Here is an 8,602-nt window from a genome sequence, read left to right as displayed (position 1 = left end):
GGCTAGTTTGGCACTTAGCTAACATTTTATCTGGCTATCAACTTTCGCGGTTTCAGCTAGCATGTTTAGTGGCCAAATTCATCTTACAGCATTCACACTATCATTAATGCAGGTAATGCTATATATCTAGTTCATAATTATGTTAAAAAGTTATGCTTTTAAAAATGTTGTTTTAATGTGTTCAATAGATGTTAATCCTGTTCGTCTCGCGACCTAAGGTGTGTTTTGGATTTTGGCCCCTTGTGCGACTGAGTTTGACTCTTTTGTTTTAGAGGCTGCAGACCTCTAGTTTAATAACATCACACTTTTTATATATACACACACTGTTTAGACGTTTACAATGAATCCATAACACTTTCTAACATCTTCTCCACTCATGATAAATTAAGCTATAATTGAAATATCAAGAATAATTTAAAATAAATTATTGGTAGGAAATCTGAATATTAATTATTCTGCTCCAGATCTCAGCTCATAAATCCTACCTGTGATTTTTTTTCCAGGATAAAATGAATAAACTCCAGGCTGGCCTCTTAAAATGAGTAAATATAAAAACAGTCATTTTTTTGAATGGCTGATCTAAGAAATTTGGCTCCCTAAAAAGAGCCATAAATGCCATATTTGACAAAAGCAAAGTAGAGCAGGAAGACAGCTCCTATAGAGATCCACTAGATCCCTTTTCTGTATCGTGAAAAGTGGTGCAACTAGACGTTATTGTAGAAAGAGATGCATGCAGATAAAGAACTGTGAAGAACGACTCAGACGCACATTTCTGATGAATTGATGTCCTAGAAAATGACACAAGTTTTTAAATTTGGGCGAAAAACGAGGAGCTGCAACATTTGTTTCTTCCTGGTTATAGTATAGTGTCAGAGAAATAGTTTCACCTGGTAATGTAAATAATGTTCCTTACAAAGTTTAAGGAAGTCCCTGGATGTGTTGAAGGGTTCATTCATGCAGTACCTACAGTAAGTCCAAGTAAAGGGCAGGAGGAACTTTTATTTCAAAAGACAGACTGCTAACCTATAGCTGTTAAGACCCATCTCTTTCTTAAATGTCAGAGGTAGGATTATTTTTTACAATAGCTCTCATGTTATCTGACCACTTTTAAAGAAATATTTTTGATTATATATCCATATAAAAAGCCAAAATTCTTAACTTTTAATGGCGTCTAGAGCAAACAAGCTGTTAAATTCAGACAGTAAAACAAGATTTTCATTTATTTATTTTTATTAGATTAAGCAGATGTGTTTAGTGCTCTACTACGGAACATTTTATAGCTAAGGGAGACAGGTGAAATAATATTTCCAAAACACTCATTTAGGCCTTACTGCTTCCTACTTTTTACTGCAGTCGTGGGAAGTCGGGATCATTGCAGGGTGCTCATTTTCTCCTCTGGTTTTTACAATGGCGACGGAAACTTATTATTAAAGCTTCAAAGTGGGTTGTCTGAGTAGAGAGGCTTCAGCCTGGGGAGCAGCTCCTTTTAGGGCATAAATGGCAATGTGACGACAATTACCACCAAAGCACTGTGTACCTGAAGGTAAAAGGAGACGTTGAATTCCAATTTAAAGTGGGCCAGGATGAAGGTTAAACCACAAAAATCTTCAGGTTTTTGATTGTATTTGAGGTTTGGGTGAAATTAAGAACTTTTCACAGGGTTTTTGTGTGTTTTAAACATGTTTTTGTAGCATTTCTCTCATGATGGAGGAGATATATAAATTAAAATTAAAGTTAAAACAGCATTTCTTTGTATTTATTTGTTTAAATGTGGAGGTTTTTTAGAAAAAAAACTAAAGACTCATCTTTTTAGTGAAGCTTTTATGTAGTTTTTAAATGTCCACATGCTTTATTTTTAATTTTAATAATTTTATTAATAGTTAATGTGATTAATTGTTATTGTATTTTTTAAGATGTGTAAGTATTTGGGAGTTTTATTTGTTTTTTTTATTTATTTTTCATGATGATTGCTATTCTAACCACTATTTTTGATCTTATTATTATTTATTTTTTAATGTTATTTATTGTATTTATTACATAATAAATGTAAATTTTATTAATTACATTATTTTGTGCAATGTTTAGCTGGCTTTGATGAGTCAGGTGTGAGTCCCAAATAAATAACGTTTACAAAAACTCTATTTTCAGTGGGTCATATCTCCCTGCTCTGCTCCATTCCGATGTATCCAGACAAATAGATCCACGTTTGTCTTTGTTTTCCACAGGTTTTCCACAACATAGATACAACTTCTCTTTCAGGCAAATTAAAAATTGGTTCTTGCAGTTTGGTCTTCTGCCGTGCCTGTTTGACCCTGACCGGTCAATAAAATTCTAATTAAAGAATAAAGTTGGAGAAAACAATTAGTGTTTTCTCAGGAAGGTGGCCATGATGTACTCTGGTCTCATATGGAAGCAGGGTGGTGGAGCTCAAATGTGCAAAGCCAATACTGAAGATAAACCTGTCACAATCCAAGGAAAGATTTGTGTTAAGCTCAGCTTCTAAATTTCCACGCAGGAAGTCGAAGGAGGCAGTGCTTTGGCTCAGACGTTGTTGGACAGGTGCAGCGCGGACGTGACGGCTTTGGTTTAAACCCATCTCAGCCGTCACGGTGCCGAGCATCTGCAGCTGATAAGAGGGTTCAGATTAAAGATGTGCAAAAGCAGTTTCTCTGATAGGTCAGTGAATGAAATGAGAAGGTGTGCAGAGGAACAGGATGTCTTTAAAAAGTGTGGTCGATGGAGGCCAGCAGAATTCAATTTCTGTACGTGTGATGTTCCTCCATCTAATGCGTTGAGCGTCACTTCAGCACATTCTGTCAGGATGTAAATGGAACTCGTCACAGGGGAGATTTGCTGTACATGGAGGCATAATTATGTGCTTAGCAGCAGCTATAGCAGAAAAATAACTGACAATGAGGGTGGGCTCAGAGATCCACCTAATAATTTGATATCACCTGCAAAAATTTAAGGTCACATAATAAGTTGTTGTGTTCTTGTTGTGTATTTTAGAGCTTACCGCTCCCCAAGAGAAAAAAAAAAAATCCTAAAAGCTTTTGTTTAGAGAGTCGGCAGCAGAAGTAAGTTTTAGAGCCACACATTAGGGGAGGAGCCTAAAAGAGGTACATTATAGTAGTGAATCACATTATAAGTGAATCACAACTGTTCTATATTTTCTCTCTATAACATGTGTAAAATATGTTTTATTTTTGACAGCAGTGCTTACACGTTCCTTTCAAAATAAAATACATCCTGTGTCAAATGAGATCTTCCTGCTGCTGCAGATTTGATTCAGTTGAAAATGCTATAGAGCCAAGTCGAACGTGGCGTTTTCTATCAAGATGATTCATCGTTTGTACAGGACAACATGGTATAGAATCCAATTTTGGAAATAATATATATATATAAATGCAATCTATGCCTAAATAACTCATTGCTATAGAACAGTAGAAAGGATAGTGCTTGGAGGCCCGGATTTAGCCAGGGGTGTAGGTAGGTTATAGGCGGGGGGGAGTTTGGGGTGCCATATCCCTTTAAACCCTTAAAATGCATAGAAACTACTCTATCATATCATTTCATCTATCCATATATCTATTTTCTTTGATGCATTTGATATGACTTATATGTTTTATGTTAAAGACTCTTCCCTTTGAATTTATCAAGCTTGAGACAGAACACATTCTCTCTCCCAATCCGGGGACGTATGATTTCGGCTCCCTCCCTCTTGATGTTTCGGGTGTCCCCAACTTGTCGTTTTTGCTCATTAAAAAAACATGGGTCCCCAACCTCTGGCTGCAAACCCGTAACGGTCGGAGGGCCTCTTGGTATCGGGCCACGGAGAGCAGAGCCGTCCCGGGGCACAGGCGAGCTAGGCAACCGCCTAGGGCACCATCTGCTGAAGGGGGCACCAAATTGCAATTTTTTTTTTTTTTTTAACAATTCGACAAAACACATTTTGTGTAAAATGTTTAAAAAATTTGATAAATAAAACCATAAATAAAATAACTCAATAGTTTGACATAATCAATAATTTTGTCTGGTGCTGCACCCCTCCTTGCCTGACACAGCCCCTGTCGAAGCTTGTTGAAAGTGGAGGAGTGTGGTTGTGCTTCTTTAAAACTTTTAGGGACTAAAAAGCAGCAAAACAAACCACCAGCATAAGGTCAAAAAAGGAAGGAGGAGGAGGGGGGAAAAATGGACTCAACCCAGATGTTTGTTTTATTTACATTCAAAAATCACATTTTTCATGCAGTCCAGGCCGGCTGACAGGGAAAAAATGGATCAGGGGTCCTCAACCCTTAGGACGTGGACCAAACTGGTACCAGTTCCATGTACTTACTGCGTTCGGGACCACGTTCCAAGGGTTTAGGACCCGGGATTTAATGAAAACATCAAAAAACGACGAGTTAGGGACACCCAAAACGTCAAAAGTGATGCGGAGGCCCAATTCTTTTTTTTCTCGTTAAGTGTGTCCATCTGTCTGTTTATCCTAACTTTTTTTCTTTTTTTTTTGGTCATTTATTTTATTTTTTTGTATCATTTTATTTGTTTTCATGTGTGTGTGGAGTTTTGCGTTTTTTTTTTATTTTTTATTTTTTTTAATAATTTTTATTTCTTTAGTAATTTAGTAATACAGTACAAATATACAGTAGAAGACCATTGACAAACCTGAAAAGTAAAAATAAAACAGTTACTAGAAGAGTTTTGCACACTGAGCATAGAAGCCATGACTGAAGTCTGCTGGATGTGTAGCTTTATAAACTCCCACATTTAAAATCAGTTTGTGCATTTACTCTGCTGGACTGAGTGATGTTTGGGTGTTGCTTTCTTAATCATATGTGTGTTAATTCGGGTTATAGTCGGTGTTGAGAGGGCGCCGGTGACCCGCCTGCTAATTACCAGCAAGATTGAATACCCTTTAGTTAAGGGGTAAAATGACATTACTTTTTTTTCTTTAAGGTCAAACCTTGAAAATGTGTTTCAAGCGTCTGCTTGGGTTCTGCTTTTCCTTTTTTATTTATATATGTCGAACACCTCATTATGCAAATGAGGCACAATAATATATTCAAGATGTTTGTCAGCATTTGAGCTGCTCCCAAAATATACTCTACTGTAGCTCAGCTTTCTGCCAGATTTCTGTCACCACTCCACCTCCATCTCAATCCACAATTATAGGACTCCTTCTCCCACAGGGCTTTAGTGAATTACCATGTTTGTTTTTGGGTAATTCTATCTGCAGTGTCTGACATAAACCATAGCAAATACCACGCAATAAATCATGACATTCTTCAATTTAGATACAACAATTGTACTACGATGAGCATGTAAACAATAGGTTGCTGGTTTGAAAATACGTTTTTTTAAAGGAAAGGCATCAGATAAAAGGAAAACACTGAACAAAATACTGATAATTAAAATTTTGAAAAATGTATCGATATTTTATATCATTTCTACCTGTATAAAGTTGACAAAATTGAAATAAATAAATCATTGAAATTAAATATTTTGACAAAATTACCAAAAAATGTTTTCTATTTCTGGAGACACAAAAATAGAAATAAATGCATAAAAGCTTAAACTAAAACTGCACAATAATGATTATTTAAAACTCAAACATAAAAAATAGATCAAATATAAGGAATATTAACTAAATATTGCATTAATAATAGTCACAGATATTTTTGCAGAGCTGAGGTGCCCCTAATGACCTAGAAGAGTCTGTAATAATTATAGGTTCCACTCTGGCTTGTAGAGCCTGAGCAATTTAGATATTGTCACTACAAAACACACAAGTACTCTCATTACTAAACCGAGGCACCTTTCTTATAGAAAGAAATAGAACTATCAGAAACAACAAAGTAATTTGTGAAGTCAAGCAAATCCTGGAGCGTCTTTGTTTTTAATGAACTGTAGATTAGATTTGGTTATTCAATCAAGTTGTTTGTGTTTTCCAGTCTAGCAAGTTTATTTTTATTGTGGTGAAGAGGACAAAAAGCTGGTGGGAAATCCATCTGGGCACAGAGTTTAAGTCCTCAAACGGCGCTTTTGTCTGATTTGCCGTTTTCTTTGGTGCCTTTGTTGTCGTGATGTTATCCTAATCTCACAGCTCTCCGCTTTTGTCTGAGATGACACGCTGCAGCTTTCAGGCATAAAATATCTTAGTTTGGAATAAATCTTTCAGAGTCATTTACCATGCATTTCAAAATAAATTGGACATTATCCCAATCAAATTGATATATTGGACTCTGGAGTTTGTGTAAAATCTATAAATATTAGGGATGTAAGAAAATATCGATTTAGGAAAGTATCGCGATACTTCATTTGGCGATACTAGTATCGATTTAAAAGTGATGAGTGATAACTACATTTTTTTTTAGTGAAATATTGAATCTGGTACTATATTTTGATATATTGTGATATATCACTTGTTTTGTGACATTATTAGGGATGACAGGGTGACATATTAGGGATGTAAGAAAATATCGATTTAGAAAAGTATCGCGATACTCCATTTGGCGATACTAGTATCGATTTAAAAGTGATGAGTGGTAAAAACTCATTTTTTTAAGTGAAATATTGGATCTGGTACTATATTTTGATATATTGTGGTATATAACTTGTTTTGTGACACTTGTATTGCGATACATATCGCGATATCGCCAAATTCTCGCCAATACAAACTTCTAAAAAAATATATATATATATGAATCTTTTAATACGATTACGACAATAAAAATATAACTTGTATTACCCACTCATGGACACATTTAATGAAAATGTAATTCTTTGGAGGTGTCTGATTCTCCTTTTTATTGCCTGGATAATATGCAGCTCATTAGTCCTCATTATTTCTCCAGGGCCTACTCCTGTACACGGCTTTCAGATTTCAGGGCTATCATGTTATAATTCTCAACTTTCTTTATAAAATTCAAACTTTTACCTGTTTTTTTTCTTTCTTTTATTCATCTTTAAGAGATAAAAACAAACTTAACAAGTCAAAATTTGAATAATTTAATCTGGTTTAAATATAAACCAATCAAATACTTTATTTCATTTGCAGCCTTTTCTTCATGCACAAAAATGGTACAACTACCATTAGTAATTAAAGTCACTGGAGATTTTTCCTTTTAAAATCAGGCAATCTGCATTTTTGGAAACAGTTTGATTTATAGCAGCACAATTAAAGGTATGGTTATAGATGACAGAGGTGAGATCGATTAACTTTAAAAAATATAATAAAAAATGAACATTTTATTGAACGGAATTGAAGTACTTGAACCAAAGTGAGAGGTATTTGCATGAGAGAGACTTTCCTTTTCAACTTGGAAAATCTGCATTCTCACAGCAAAATCCCTTTTTAGAAGTCTGTGAAATTACAGAATAAAAATGAAAATTTTTCATCTTTAAGGAAAGCTTTTACATATGCAAAGAAAAGCTCACAAGTCTTCTTTTGCTAGAATTAAACTGGATTAATTTGTCTTCCTCCTACCAACTTTCACAAGAAACTCCAGCAGCTGCAATTTTGATCAGCTAGAGATTTTTCAGAAAAACATTGGAACACTCTAATAACAAAGGGTTTCAATAATTTATTTTGGGAGTAGCAAGAACCTGAACTTATTTTTCTGTATTTTTTAGACAAAATCTTCCTCCTCTTGCTAATACACCATAAGTGAAGGAAGACATTTATAAACTTGGTTAAAACAAAAATAATTACATTGTTTGATTTTAATATATTATATATATCGTTTGAATTAGACTGTATATATGTTTTATTTCTGGCGATAATTCGAGTTTTTCAATGATAAAGTGCCCCTGTTTGCAGCTTGCCTCTAGTGGACATTTGAGGAACTGCAACAGTTGTTACTTCCTGGTTGGTCTTGAATCCAGAAACAGAAGCTGCTTTTAGAACTCACATTACTTCATGTTATTTAACTGTCAACTTCCTCATTCAAGTCTTTTATTTTTGCCTAAACACACATCTTTCTTAGTATACAAACTGACAGTTGTATTTTATTTAATACTAAATGTAAAAATGCAAATATTTTTAGTTACCTAACCTAGATAAAATCACATATATGTTTTCATAAAGAAGGTGATCGTGTTACCATGCAAAACGGATGCACTGTTTTCAATAAATATTCCGAGTCATGATTTCAGCCCGGATGACTCGACAAATATTAGGAAGCAAATTTAAGCAAACAATGACTGAAATGTTTGTGCTGCTCACAGATTATCTGAGATGACACGACTGAGCTGCCAGACGGAAAATTAAATTCATGGGCTGCAAACTTCAAGCTTTCAAAAGCTGCTTTTGTCAGGAGTTTGGCTTCTGTGAGGTTAAACCAGCTGACCTCTGCGTTGATGAGGAAGAAAGTCACCAAGAAACTCAAGTGGAATTTAGTCCTTTTAGTAAAAAAATAGGATATTGTATATTGTATTCAGCTTGCAGACTGATGAAACAATGAATGCTTTCCTGCAATATTTAAATTTTATATTTATATATTTTATATGTTGAAAAAAATTGTTGTTTCTGATGTTAATCTGCGACATCCACATTTTTTTAGATAGTTCCTGATTTACTTCCAACTTTTTTTTTTTTTTTTTT

General features: G+C 34.6%; 1 protein-coding gene across 1 annotated transcript in view; it reads left to right on the top strand.

Annotated features, from left to right (window-relative positions):
* Positions 1-8,602, top strand: part of LOC112151245 (sodium/hydrogen exchanger 9) — an 81,627-nt gene that overhangs the window by 42,252 nt on the left and 30,773 nt on the right. The window lies entirely within an intron of this gene.

The sequence above is a fragment of the Oryzias melastigma genome, linkage group LG20, assembly GCF_002922805.2.
Source record: "Oryzias melastigma strain HK-1 linkage group LG20, ASM292280v2, whole genome shotgun sequence".
In the NCBI taxonomy this organism is placed as follows: domain Eukaryota; kingdom Metazoa; phylum Chordata; class Actinopteri; order Beloniformes; family Adrianichthyidae; genus Oryzias; species Oryzias melastigma.
Note: the sequence above shows the minus strand (reverse complement) of the source record. Positions and strands in the feature narration are given on the sequence as shown.